The sequence below is a fragment of the Chiloscyllium punctatum genome, chromosome 43 (assembly GCF_047496795.1).
Source record: "Chiloscyllium punctatum isolate Juve2018m chromosome 43, sChiPun1.3, whole genome shotgun sequence".
In the NCBI taxonomy this organism is placed as follows: domain Eukaryota; kingdom Metazoa; phylum Chordata; class Chondrichthyes; order Orectolobiformes; family Hemiscylliidae; genus Chiloscyllium; species Chiloscyllium punctatum.
In genome coordinates, this window is record NC_092781.1 from 31,468,679 (window position 1) to 31,483,229 (window position 14,551).

A 14,551-nucleotide genomic window follows, 5' to 3' on the forward strand; every position below is an offset into this window, starting at 1 on the left:
AACAAGCCTCCTCAATTATCATCCAAATTGTTGATGTAAATAAAAATTAAAGCACCTATCCATTCTTAATCTTTCCTCACAGATTCCAGTCCGCAGAACAACCCTCCATATCACCCTGTGTCTATTAATGTCAAGCTAGTTTTCTTCCAAGTTGGCACGCTCTCCTGAAGTCCACGTGATCTCACTTCACTAAGCAATCTACAAATGCAGACCCCTGTTAAAGTTTGCACGAAACTCAATGTATACCACTGCTACCACTATGTTTTCAAGAATCGTTTTTATTTATGTCCACAAATAAAATCTACCAACTTTGTCAGGCCGGATTTCCAAGAAACAAATTCATGTTAACTTCACCTGATCAGTCTTTAGCTCTCCAATTGCATGCAAATCTTACCTCTGATAACCCCCGGAAACAACCATGACTGATGTCAGACTTTGTGATCGATGGTTCCTAGGATCTTCTTTGCACACACTCTTTCATAAAAATCCGTATATTAGCAACACTATCCTTTTCTGGCATGTGACCTGCAGATCTTCTTTTGAATAATCTCAGTATTGACTACGTTCAAGCTTTCAGGAACTTTGCTTCTGGCGATAAATCGTACAGGTAACTCTGCGAGGACCCCACAATTTCTTACCTGACTATGCACAACGTTCTGGGATACAACTAAGCAGTTCCTGGAAATGTATTTACTTTCATGCTTGTTTTAAGATTTACAGAACCTGCTCGTCTGCACTGTGAGCTGTCTTCAAGCCACGTAAATTTATTTACCTTCGCTGGTTGGACATCCTTTCTTTGTCCACTGTTAAATTTATATCTCCCATCTCCTGTAATTCTAAACATGCATTACCTTTTTTTTTAGGCGAACTATTTTGTCCATTGATGCACTTTTGCTCTTGATGTATTGTAGAATTTATTTGCATTGCCCTTTTGTTTATCTGCTAAGGTCATCTCATATCTATTTCTGCCCTTCTAATTTCCCACTTATTAACGCTCTTATATTCTTGAAGGGATTCCTTTGACTTTAGTTGTCTGCACCTGCTGTATCACTCGCCATTACTCTTGATTCGAGTCAGGATATCTTTGTTCACACATTGTTCACTACTCTTCCTTATTGTTCACTCTCAGCGGAACATAATGTCCTCAACGCTCGTTGTCTCACGTTGGAAAGCCTCCCATTTACCAGACATCCCTTCACATGCTAATATACTGTAATTAAGAAATGTAACTTTTATGCGATTCCTTTTGGTTATCAAACTGATTTTAATTCATTTTCCTATTCATTCATGGGATATGGATGCCTCGAGCTAGGTCAGCTTGTTTTGCCTATCACTAATCTTTCATTGGGAAGTTAAGAGTCAATCACACATATCGAGCCACATTTAAGATAGATTAGGTGTGCCAGCATTTCCCTTCCCAAAGGTTTATTCGTAAATGTTTCCAACAATTAAGAATGTATTATGTTGATGAGTTGACCCTTAATTCTAGACGTTTGCTCAATTCAAATTCCACCATCTAGCATGGAGTCTATGAACCCGATTCTACGAGTCATCACCTGGGTCTCTACATACATAGTCTCATAATAGTATCACCAGGCCATCTCCTCGAACAAACTAAATGAATTATGATCACTGGTCTCAATTACCTCCACCATTAACACTTCAGTCAGTTGCACAGCCTTGGATTATTGATATAAAATGTAGAGATCATTTGGAAAATGGGAAAATTACACTGTCACAATTGTTCGGTTGTAATTCAGAAGAAAATATGGATGCATAATTCGAGATATCAACTCTATCTTTGGAATGATTTGGAATTTGAAGACTGCAATTGGTCACATCTGCTTGCACGCCCGGTCATTAACTGTATTGGTTTGTGCGTTTATTTCACACACTAAAAACAAGGCTTTGTTCAGACATTTAATGTTGAGTTCATTTTCCAAAATTTCTCACTCAAACATTGTATGTGTGCATATCACGTGCAAAATTCTTAACAGGTTAATTGATATATTACGTACTGTTGAGTACCTGTTCCAATATAGTAACTTCCCATAAGCACATATTTGGCATAGATAAATTAACCGAAGAAATGATCTCGCACGCAATTTGAACGAGCAGAAATAGGGCCCCAAGTTTAAACTGCAACACAGCAGGGGATAATTGATTCCACATCCAGCTTCAAAATGCCAGTAACTATAATTACCTGCTCTTCCTGTACTTGACCACAATCAATCAATCTCCTTCTTTTGTTCGAACGTTTTGTAAATAATAAGTGCCCCATGGCCTCACAAGTTGTTTACCCTCATGGCATACAGAAGACAATTTGTAACCAATGTATGAAGCATTCTTAAGGATCAAGAAGACTGAATTCTTAAAGCCATACTATCGTTGAATGCCCCACTGAAAAAAATGATTACTCAATAAATAACGATAATTTTATTTGACTATAAGTGCGCATTCACTCTTACAGTTTTGCAGTACACTTTTTCCCCTGTATGACAAACCTCCATCTTTAGACATCAATTATATTGTCTTATCCTGCCACGTGTATTAATTTCCAATTTAATAGCTGCAATAAAAAGTTCCATTTTAAAGGATTGGGATTTTCATCCAGAAGTTTTTACTCCAAATACTTATGATCAGGAAATAAAAATGTCTTAGAAAAATTATGAAAAACAAATAGGTTGAAATTGCGCAATACCAATAATAAACTGAAGACTTTCTTCTCTGTTGTGGAATATTTCTGTGGATAATTATTCAATTTACTTGAAAAAACATAACCAAAGGTCTTTCTTATGTCTCTAATTCTTCTTGCAAGGGAGTATAAGAGACATCCACGTCACTTACATCTAAAATCGTTTTCAATAACTTTGCGTAGACAGGGCTGAATAACACAATTTGCAGGCTGTTTTATGCCTTATTACTATTCTTTGATCACTGAAATTTTCTGCACATCGTCAGCAGCTTACTCGGTGGAACAAACACATTGTGAAAATTTGGTGTAAACCTCCGTTAAAAAAGGTCACTCAGTCCCAGGAATCATAGAACGTCACTCTTCGTCGATGACATCGGAAACTCCCGAATTGCTTTTCATTTGTACATCCTGTTTGCACGTTTGTCCATGTCAAAAATTATGGCCCAGGGAATGATAGTTTGTGCTTTCCAAAATCTCCTCTCAGCTATATTTATCATAAAACACCACAAATGTTAGAGATGTTCCTTGCGTATGCGACTAAAAATCACGACAAATATACAGCACAGAATGTGATAATCAAGAAATAAATATATTGATCAGTCTTTGAAACGTGGCTGACAATTCATAGCAAATAGCATTGCTGTAAATTGTACAGTTTATTCTGTGTCACCATACTGAAATTATCTTTATTCTTTCAGAAAAGTTGTACATACGTGTATCCTCGAGGAAATCCAACTTGCAGGAAAGTATCCGGTTTTAGCTTCTGAATGTGTTCTTCCAATCGTGGTATAGGACATTAATCACACATTGTAATTGCATTTACTTTGCGATAATCCACATAGAACAGTTGGGAACCACCTTCTGGATTTGATTTTGGAACCATTAATCTGGTGAGCTCCAGTTGCTACATAAACTTTCATATTTCTGGCTGTCAGCAAGTGTTCACTTTCTTTTTGAACCATTGCAAACTTTAGAGAGTGAAGTCTATTCGGATTCTGAATAACCAGAAAAAATCCTTTTTCTATACATAGATGTATACCGAATTCTTTATTAGATTGATACTTCCCAGCTTATTCTCACATATCTTATAATGAAATTGATATAACAGTTTGAGGTAATTTTGAACTTCCTCTGGAGGAATAATCAAATATGTTCCCCATGTATTGGCAATTTCTTTATTGTCCAATTTAACTCGAGGAATGTCGAATTAAGTATCGTCTGAACTTAATTCATCAGTCTGTGTTTTAACCAATACATCATTCTCATTTTGATTTCTTTCGCAATCAAAGAATCCTTTGAGCATAATCACATCAGCAAATCTGATAGATTTCTTCCTATATGCGCTCTTATCAAATAATTAATCTCGCAAAGTTTACTTTCATGTCGATAAGGCACACAAAAACTTACCTCTCACTGGCAGCAATGCTAACACTTTATTTACGCTAGGAAAATTGTGAATTTATGATTTCTTGCCTGCTTCCAGTTCCATCGCATGCTTTGTTAATTTCTAATACTGTTCAGCTAACTCATCCGCTCTATTTAATCTTCAGCAAACATTTGACAAAATGCCAAAATATGTGATTTGTGAAACTTGCCTTATCAATTCCTTCTGAATTAATTCCAGTGGTCCTTTCAATTCATGTCCAAAGTATAATTCAACTGGACTGAATCGAGTTGTTTCAATCGTTGCATGCCCAGTTGTAACGTCTACAAATAAGTTCTGATATTCCAATCCAAACGCCAGGAACTTGATTTATTCCAAAAATATTCATAACTTCGTTGAATAACTTTGATGTAAAATTTGATCCTTGATGCACCTGTATTCCTGTGAGTAGTCTGTATCGAGTTAAGCAAATAAAATCGTGATTAACGCTTCTGCATTACTTTTAGCCATGATACTGTATAATGAAATGGTCACTGGAATTGTAGGAGACACATTCATTATTCTTATTAAATATCGATGCCACTTTCTGCAGTCTGGTTCAGTCTAATGTATTTATTAAGCATTTTCCAAAAAACGTTTCGCAAATGCAATAAGGTATTAAGTATGCCGATTGTAACACTGCCGAAAAGTTCCCGAATACCTCACACATATGGCGTGCCCAGCAATAATCACGGTAGATCCTTACATTGTCCAAGACAATAAAAATGCATTTGTTTTTAAACTTGTATTTTCATTACTCCCAAATGACCTGTTTTTGTGATTCATGTATTACTCGCAAAACCTTCTTTCTGCCACACTTCCTTAATGCTACTTGATGGATTGTACCTATTTCTCATCCTCATGGTGGTCTCAATGCATGATCTCCACTTTCTCACCACGGCTTCGTTTTCATCGTAGTGGAACTTTAGTATCCGTCCACAGTCTTATTACGATTCTGCGTTCTAATCGAACTGCTTTAGACTTTCCATTGTCCATTAAAAACCTGTTGATTCTGAACAAAAATATCAACTTTGTTCCCCAAATGTTTTTCTTTTGCCTTAAGCATTTGATCAGTTGCAGTCTCTAATATCTGAGCATGAAAATCTTTACATTACCTGTCTGATTTCTCCTCATGTTCTTCATTTTGATTTTAGACCTTGTTATCCCACAGTGAGGAAAACTCTCAGCATATACATAGTGACCACAGATCCATAAGAGTTTGCCTCGTCTTGGCAAGGTCAAGAGTGACAAAGGGGTGAGGGTTCTTATTTGGGAAAGGGCCAATTTATCGAAATTAGACAGGAACTGGAGAATGGGCGAAAATGAGGACTGCACATGCTAGAGATTAGAGTCAAGATTAGAGTGGTGTTGGGAAAACACAGCAGGCCAGGCAGTATCTGAGGAGCAGAAAAATCGACGTTTCGGGCACGAGTCCTTCATGAGGAACTATATAATGTGCATTGGGAGTAAATAATTGTGAGCACATCTACGGCTGCGAAGGAGAGGCGTTTAAGGACCAGTTCATAAAAGTGCAAGACGTGCATGCCCCTGCAAAGCAGAAGGATAGGAAAAGCAGCTTTCGAATACCTTTGATGATAAGTGAAATTGTACGTTTAGTCAAAAGTTGGAAAAATAACGAAATATAGAGCTAGGCAGTGACAAACTGACGGAACCCTCGAAGAGAAGGAAAAATGAGAAAGCAACTTATATTCGGATTTACGAATCCTAAAATGGGCCATAAAATGTATTTAGCAAACAGAGTTAAGGAGAATCCCGAGACTTCTTAGGCCTACAATAAAAGTAAGAAGGTAAAAATAAAAGAGGATACCAGACAAGAGCAAAGGAGGGAAGTTACTCGTGGAGCCAAGGATTGAGGGAGAAATATTTAATCATCTTTATATCAGTCTTCACCAACGAGAAGGTTATGACTCATGTTGACATCAGTGAAGAGTGTGGGAAATCTCACAAATCGGCAATATTTTCAAAAAGGAAGTGATGACTCTCCGAAATTCAATCAATATAGACAACTGCCCAAGTCTAGATGGGGGTTATCCCAGATTACTGCGATAGGCAAGGAAAGAAATAACTGGGGCATTCGCTGATAACTTTATAGCCTCTTTGGCAACAGGTGAGTTTGCAGACAACTGGCGATTAGCTCGTGTCGTTTGCTTAACAAAAGAATTATTCATAATTGATTAAATTCTTGGGCCGTGAACCTGAGGTAAGTGTTGTGGAAGCTTTTGGAGAAAATACAGAGGAATAAGATGTGTGTACATTTGGAAGAAAATGGAATGGTTACTCACAGGCAGTTTGGGGAAGGGCACACCTCACCAACCTACGAGAGTTTTTAGAAGAGGCGACAAGGATAATATATGAGGTAAGGGCTGTGGATATAGTTAGTATGGAATCTTGTAAGGCATTTGATAAAGTCGCACAGCAGATTGGTAGGAAAACTAATACCACATGATATTTTGAATGGGCAATCGAGACACATGTTAAACTGTTTTGGTGACAAAAGACAGAGATTATGAGTGAAAGGGGATTTATCAGAGTGGACACAGAGAACTGGTGGTCTTCTGCACGGGTCAGTTTTAGTTTCCAAGCTGTTTGTGGTATGTATGAATGATCTGGAGGAAACTGTGGCTGGTCTGGTCAATACGTTCGTAGACGATAAGATATTCATTGGAGTTGCTGATAGAGCCAACTGTTAAGAAAGAATAAATATGATAAAGATAGATTAGCGAATTGGGCATAGAAATTGCAGAGGCATTTTATTCCAGGCAAGTGCGAGATGATGCATAATGGAATATCAAACTGGTGTGATTTGTATTGTAAGTGGCAGGACCTTGAGAAACATTAACATATGAATGGATCTCGTCATGTAGGTCTACCGTTCTCTAAAAGTGACAACGCATGTGGCCAGCATAATTAAGAAGGTATATGGCACGTTTGCCTTGATCGGCTGGGACATGGAGGACATGTTAAACCGTGTTGCAGCTCCAAAAAACGTTATTAGGCCACATTACGAGTACTGCGTGCATTTTTGTCAACACCACCAGAATGACGTTGGAGATTTAGAGAGATTGAACAAAAGTTTCAATAGGATGTTGACTGGTCTTGAAGGCATTGCCTAAGAAGAAAGGTTAAAAAGTTTAGAATACTTTTAACTAAAAAGATGGGTGCTGAGATTTGACCTGATCGAGGTCGACAAAATTATGAACTGCATATAGAGAATGGCTAATAAACGACATTTTGGTTCAAGATGAGAGAAGGAAATTTTAAGGATGATGTGCCAGGCTATTTTTCACACAGAGTGTTTGGAGCCTGGAACTCACTTCCAGAAGAGGTGGTGGAAGTAGGAACATAAGTAATATTTCAGAGGCATTTGGATTTTTCTGTGAAGAGGGAGGTGATAGAGAATTTGGAAAGGATAAGAGGAGGCGGTGTGTTTTTTTAGTGTCGTTCGAACATGATGATTGGCACAGGTAGAATGTTCGATGGGCCTGATCCTGTGCTGTCCTGGTCTTTTGCACTTCGTGCTTTTCTTCCTGTCGTACCACCTTTGTCTTCTTTAGTGTGACTTTTAAAATCCGTCACTTCCAAATGTCAGCTCGCCAAGTATCAACTGCATATCCAGAACCAGAAATTTCTCACATACTCGTATCGCCACATCAACTCATTTCACTGGACTCCCAATCTCCTCAATGCTCTTCTCAACAGGAATTCCACATATTATTACCTTTCCTTGGAATACGCTTTGAACTGACGTATCTCCTAATCTCTCACAATCAACAACTGACTTGCTCCTGTTTGGCTAAAATCGCAATTTCTTTTTTTTACACATTTGTCATTCGTACGTAAACCTTACCTACACAAATAAATCCTTGTTAGAGGTTTCACACATTCTTCTTGAACATCCTCTGGCCAAGTCGTGACTTTATTTTTGCTTTTCCGTGTGACTATGCTTTCCTTTCCCACATTCAATAAAATTCACTGGCTTATCTTATTTTTTACACATTCACCTTACCACTGCGTTGTCTAAAACACCAACATCGGTTATTCATGTGATTTACTGACTTACCGTGGAAACATCTTATGATTTTTAGTCGTCTTTTTCCCTCGCGGGTTTCCTTATTTCCCCGACAGTAAATTTTATTATTTAAATGGGATCTCATTTTCCTTTGCCACGTGAGGATTTCTCCTTTCCATAATTTCTATCCGTCACAGATTGAAATCAATGGCAGAAGTCAAGCCTTGCTTTCTGAATGAACATACAGTCACCTGATATTTCCGCAGCTAAGCTTGCAATCTAATCTCTCAAATCTTCCATATGAACTCTCATTCCTTCACAAAGTGAATTTTTGAACTCTTGCAAAACCATTGTTTCTCAGAAAGCATCAGACCTTTGATCTATTTTCAACGCCATTATCGATCCACATGGTTTATTTGACTCCTTGCTTTAGCAAATATGCACTTAAGATCATATTTCATCCCTCATTGATCTTCCCAGATTTCTCCTGTAATAGTGATTCAAACAACGCTTGGTCTTCATGAAAGTTATCTTAAATTAACAATGACCATGTGGTCATGGGCCAATTCATCTGCTCAACTACATTGTCAAATGAAATGAATAAGGCTCCCACAACCTGCTCCTAATTTTAGCCAATTGTTAGACATATCCAATCCCATCGCCGCCTGACATATGGCGATGACAGAATTGCGATTGATCAGTGTTTCCATCACTACCTTTACCTTTATATCCTACTTTTGCCGCATTCAGTTGTATGAATTGTTTTCAGTTACAAACTGCGAAGTACAAAATTCTTTCTTTCCACCTTACTTCTGTTTTGGCCGCCCTTTCTATTTCTCTCTTTTTCTTTGTTTCCAAGCTTCTTTATATCCCCTTTTACTTTCTATTTGTGATGCCGGGCGTGTACTTTCTTTTACGTTTACCCTTACCATTGTCTCCACTTCACGCTCTTGCATTTGCAATTGAATAGTAGTCATCTTCAATGATTCAGAAAGTAATATTAAAGGCCCAGCCATTTCTGCAGTTATTTCTCCGTTCCTGGCAGAGATTGGCAACTCCACCTATAATTCTGAAAACTTTGCGCGCCCCCATCGTGTAAAATACCCAAAGTGACGTTTTCCACTCCCAGGGTCTGCACGGCTGAAGGAGTCATTATTGAAAAGGACAGATATTGTTGAAGCGACTGAATGCAAATCTCGAAGTTTAAACAAACAAACAAAAAGTTTGCAGATGACACAAAAATTCGAGGTGGAGTGGACATTGAAGTCGGTAAAATCAGATTACAACAGGATGTTGAACAAATGTGCCAATGGGCTGAGTAGTGGCAGATGGAGTTAACTTTAGATAAATGCCAGGTAATGCAATTTGGGAATGCAAATCTTAGCAGCACTTATACAGTTAGCGGTAAGGCCCGAGGGAGTTTTGCTGAACAAGTAGACCTTGGAATGCAGGTTCATAGCTCCTTAAAAGATTAGTCGCAGTTGGATAGGATAGTGAAAAAGGCGTATGGTATGGTTGCCTTTATTGGTGTGAGTTTGGAGTACAGGATTTTGGAGATCATGTTCCGGCTGTACAGTTAGGCCACTGTTGGAATAGTGCGTGCAATTCTGTTCGCCTTCTTATCGGAAAGATGTTGTGAAATTTGAAAAAGTTCAGAAAACATTTACAAGGATCTTTCAAGGGTTGGAGGATTTGAGGTTTAGGGAGAGGCTGAATAGGCTGGGGCTGTTTTCACTGGAGCGTCGGAGGCTCAGGGGTGAACTCATAGATGTTTACAAAATTATGAGGGGCATCCATCGGGTAAATCGGCAAAGTCATTTCCCTGGTGTCGGGAGTTCAGAACTAGTGTGCATTGGTTTAGGGTTTTAGGGGAAAGATATAAAATAAACCTATGCGTGATCTTTTTCACACAGAGGGTGGTACGTGCATTGAATGAGCTGCCAGATGAAGTGGTGCAGGTTGGTACAATTGCAACATTTAAGAGGCATTTGGATGGGTATATGAATAGGAAGTGTTTGGAGGGATATGTGCCTTTTGCTGGCAGGTGAGACGAGATTGGGTTTGGATATATGGTCCGCATGAATGGTCTGTTTCCACGCTGTACATCTCTCTGAATCTATGACTCTGTCAGTCACCACCCAATGTATTTGTGTCCAATAATCCTAAACACAACCTTGGAATTCGACTTTCTGAAGACGCCAGGGCCCAAGTTTATTTTTGATTCAAACCAAATCGACTCAAGATACCAGCAGGACGTAGGCGAGACATTATACTTTACGGTTTCATATTTTAAAGTTAATTTGAATGCATTGCATTCCACACGAAATTCGATTGGTCAAACCTTTCGAAGTTAAGCCAAGGAAAACACACGTTTATTATCTGAACTGTTACCAAAGAGCTCTTCCAATAAAATCTCATGCATATACAGTTGGCAAAGACTAATTCTGTAAAACTCATTGCTTCACACGCCATTCCTGCAGCAGAATAGATCTAAACCTCTTCAGTGTAAATTAATGAGGCTTACGAGCTTCCACATCAATTTTGAAATCCCTTGCATCTGCAGAAATCAAAAGCCAGTCGTCCTCGTTCTTTAGGAGCTTGACCCCACCCATTCAAGTTGCTCTATTGTTCCAACCTGCAAAATAAAAATGTGTCAACTCATTAAAACCGGTGAAGAGCTCAGCCTGAAAGGTTGACCCTCCTCCTCCTCCGATAATGCTTGACCTGCTGTGCATTTCCAGCGCCACATTTTTCAACTCCAAAGTAATTAGCCGACTTGCTTAAACCAGATTGCTTTTCACCTCTCGTCCAGCCACTTTTTTATAATAAAATGACAAAATACTCGCCTTAAATACATATTATTTGCGATCGTCAAAATGTCTCTGTCCCAATACTGATCCCTCCTGAAGCCCACTAAACTGTTTTAAACACCACATTATTATAACTACATATGTCCGATCTCCTACCAATTTTGCATCCATTTTAATGCATTGTTTCCAATTTCATGAACATTACTTTTGCACCTTTTTTATGACACGGAATGGAAGTCTTTCTGAAAGTCCAAATAAGCCACATCACCTATTAAGTTCTTGAAATATGTTTGTACATTGGTAAAGCATGGGTGGTCATTGAGAGTTGTACAAGCACTGAAATGGACCACTTAGTTCAAATCCATCACTTCGACCACGCATCCCAGTCTAAAGTCTTCCTACTTACCTGCGTTTATCTATCTACATACTTCGGATTCATGATCCTGTCAAAATATGAAATGTTGTTTCTATGCCTGTATTTTCCACTTGCTCTGGCAATTTAATCATCAATATACTAATCTCTGTATGAAAATGTTTTCCCTCTTGCACTTTCAACATTTTGCCCGTTCACCTGAAACTGATGTATTCTATTGTTTTAATTACCTACCCCAAGGAAAAGGCCATTGATATTAGCGTTATCTGTGCCCTTCATTATTTTATAAATCTCAGTAATGTCACCCAATCAATCTCCTCCGTTCCATGGTAAAAAAAAAGTTCCTCCTCTGTCCAATCTGACTCTGTAACTCGGCTGATTCTGTCAGATTCTATTGATGTTTTCGAACGAATGTGCAAATGAACAGTAGTTGACGATGGTCTCTAACATCTTCACGACCACCAAAGTCAGATTCACAGGACTAAACTTCCCGTTTTCTTACTGCTATGTTTTTAGTAATAGGGTCACATGACCCAACTGACCATTTGAGAAAAAGTTTCGGTGTCTAAAGAATTATGGAGAAACACCATGAAGGCTTCTATTATTTCGAAGGGCAGGTCATTATCGACTCTTAGATAAAGATTATCAGTACTGGGAATTTATCAGCCTTCAATCCTATCAATTGTGCGACACGATTTCTCTATTGGCAATGCCCTTCTTCAGCTTTTTCCATTTCACAAGACCCAAGACTCATGATCCTCATCTATCTTCAGTGCAAAGTGCCAAGTTGACGATCGAACTCCTCCTCATCTGCCTGTATCGAGAATCGCAGTGTTCAGCTCATTTGATTTATTCCAAGCGAAATCAAGAAAAGTTTGAAGATCGAGACAACATTCTGTCAAAATGCACTAAAGCTCCAAAACTTGCTGCTCCCCTCGCCAAGCTGTTGAGTACAATTACAAAGCAGATATCTAACAGTATGAAAAAAAAACGTGTATTTTCTACATGGAAAAGGTAAAACAAGTGTAACCTGGCTACATATCACTGCGGGCAGAAAGTGACGACTGCAGATGCTGGAGATCAGAGCTGAAAATTTGTTGCTGGAAAAGCGCAGCAGGACAGGCAGCATCCAAGGAGCAGGACAATCGATGTTTCGGGCATAAGCCTGAAGAAGGACTTATGCCCGAAACATCGATTCTCCTGTTCCTTGGATGATGCCTGACCTGCTGCGCTTTTCCAGCAACACATTTTCCATACATATTACTGCACCAGCTCTCCGTCGATAATCAGAATAATCTTTAACAGTCTGATTAAGCAGCAACTGCTCAGAAATAATCTGCTCGCTGGATTCTATTTGGGTTCATTCAGAGACACTCTTGTCTTGAACACATTTCATTCTTTGTTCAAAAATGGACACAGGAGCTAATTCTAGATGTGTGGTGAATGTGGCGCCACTAGACATTGTGGCTGCATTGCAAAGAGTGTGGCAACAAGTCGCCTGAACATCAGTGGTATAAATGGTAATCAGAGGGAAAAAAAATCTCTGCTTGTTGGATTTATAGCTGGCACGGAGGAAGACTGTAGTGTTCATTAAAAGTTACTCATCTGAGTTGCAAGGCCTTTTCAACCAAATGTTCCTCGGATAGTGCAGTTCAATTATCAATTACATTCGATTTATAATTGGGGATGTTTGTCGATTATTCTACAATAGCCATCACCATTCATGATTCCTCAGATTCTGTAGGCAATTGGTGGTCAATGCGAAGTGAACAGGAGAATATACAGGCTTGCGCTTCCAAATGGCAAGTTAAACGACAGAAAATGATAAGAGCAAATGGAACCACTGGCCCTTGCATTTATTGACGCTATAAGAAGTGAATTTCCTACTGTTCCCAACTGGGTATTGTTATCGACTCGCAACTCAACGGCCTCGCTGTATAAATAAAATGGGGACAAGTGACGGCCAGATGTATGGATACTGCAGCGATTAATTCAGTTCCTAACTCAACAAAGCCTGTTTAATGTTTAAAACGATAAAGTCAGGAATATTATGGAATGTATTTCACTCCAAAAATACTCAAGGTCCATAGGACCCTACTGAGCAAATTAGTATGTTGGGTTGGGTCAATGACATTTGCAACATTGTATAGTAGGTGCAAGATGCATTGAAAACAGACATGAAATATCTTTTGGCAGGATCTTCTAACCTCACGAAAGCTTTCTCTTCAAAATAAAAGAAGGAGCAGGCACATAGTGAGGCAATCATTTGCAAGTTCTCCTCTAAACCAATTACCATTCTGACATGGAAAATTTTGTCCCTCATCCACTGGGTGGAAATCCTGGAACTCCATCCCTGTGACTGACCCTGCAGCATCTGGACTGTAAAAGTTTAAGACGAAAGCATAAAACAACGTTCGGGATGGGTAGCACATGTTGGTCAGCCAGCGTCATCCATGCCACATAATCAAATAAAGGAAAATTATCTTTGTTTTATTTTGTGACGGCGGAAGCCTTCCTGTGTGATTTAAATTTGTCAAACTTTTTTGAACAACATTAGGTATTCCTGTGTCTTACTGAAAGAGAGCTACATCAGTTTGCAGCTGTTTGATTGTCTTTTCAAGACATCACAAATCCTTTCAGTTCGTTCCTATGTTCAAGAAAAAAACTTACTTACCTCCTCTCCATTCTTCCTCTTAAGTAATCCTTTCGGTCCTCCATTACGAACTGATAAATTGCTCCCAGTTCAGTGGTTTTTTTCTTTGCTTGCATCTCTGAATGCCATTATTTTGAAGTGGAAAAAAGGCCTCAAACTTTCATCCCATTCATGTTTTCATCAATTTTCTCTTTTGTTCAAATGCCAGACAGGAATAAACAAACTTTTCGGTTCACCCATTTGCTCTTTGAATGTTTACCACTGCTCATTTAATAGCATACCTTCAGTAACATTTTCCAATCCATCATAACTAATTGAAGGCTCACATCATCTTGCCACTTGAATTTCATGTTCTGAACCAAAGTCTGAAATTCAAATCCCTCTCTTTTGACATTGATTAAAGTTCTCTCATATTCCACTGCTGAGAAGCAAAAGGTCTCTCACAATATTATTTATTCAATTTTCATTTCCTCATAATCTGACGTGGCTGGACTGCTCCTTGTTTGTTTCTTCAACACAACGGTGCGGAAAATTTTCTCTGTACGCTGCATAAAATCATGTTGTATC